The 950-nt window shown below is 42.6% G+C and overlaps 1 pseudogene; it reads left to right on the forward strand.

The window, feature by feature from the left end:
• Positions 1–472: 472 nt before the first annotated feature.
• Positions 473–549, forward strand: LOC117799901 (annotated as a pseudogene).
• The last annotated feature ends 401 nt before the right edge of the window (positions 550–950 follow it).

The raw sequence follows: 950 nt of genomic DNA on the forward strand, positions 1-950 counted from the left end.
CCTCCATACTGTTTTCCAGAGTGGCTGCCCCAGCTTGCATTCCCACCAACAGTGTAGGAGGGTTCCCCTTTTTCCGCATCCTTGCCAAAATCTGTTGTTTCCTGACTTGTTAATTTTAGCCATTCTGACTGGTGTGAGCTGCTATCTAATTGTGGCTTTGATTTGTTTTTCCCTGATGCTGAGTGATGTTGAGCACTTTTTCATGTGTCTGTTGGCCATTTGTTTGTCTTCTTTAGAGAAATGTCTGTTCATGTCTTCTGCCCATTTCTTGATTGGAGTATTTGTTCCTTGGGTGTTGAGTTTGATAAGTTCGTTATGGATTTTGGATACTAGCCCTTTATCTGATATGTCATTTGCAGATATCTTTTCCCATTCTGTTGGTTTTCTTTTGGTTTTGTTGACTGTTTTCATTTGTTGTGCAAAAGCTTTTTATCTTGATGAAGTCCCAATAATTCATTTTTGCCCTTGCTTTCAGACTATACTTTCAGGGATCATTTCTATAGTTTGTTACAGGAAGGTCTTTTCTTATAGAACCTGACTGTATGAGGTGAATGGCACTGTTTATGTAACATGGCATTGTTTCTATTGGTTTTAAAAGATCTCAGTTGATGGTCCAAGTACATGCGACCATTCTTCAGGGAGAAGTACCCAAGGCACTGTCTTATTTTCAAATTTTAGATAATGTTAGCTCAATGAGAACATATATTCTTTTTTTTTTTCCTTCCTTTTTTTTAGAGAAAGAGAGCAGGGGGAGGAGGGAAGAAGGGGCAGAGGGCAAGGGAGAGACTCCTAAGCAGGCTCCAGGCTCAGTGCAGAGCCTGACATGGGGCTCCATCTCACACTCCTGAGATCATGACCTGAGCGGAAGTCAAGAATTGGATACTTAGGGGCGCCTGGGTGGCACAGCGGTTAAGCGTCTGCCTTCGGCTCAGGGCGTGATCCCGGCGTTA

Source organism: Ailuropoda melanoleuca, unplaced genomic scaffold, assembly GCF_002007445.2.
Source record: "Ailuropoda melanoleuca isolate Jingjing unplaced genomic scaffold, ASM200744v2 unplaced-scaffold59803, whole genome shotgun sequence".
Classification (NCBI taxonomy): Eukaryota; Metazoa; Chordata; class Mammalia; order Carnivora; family Ursidae; genus Ailuropoda; species Ailuropoda melanoleuca.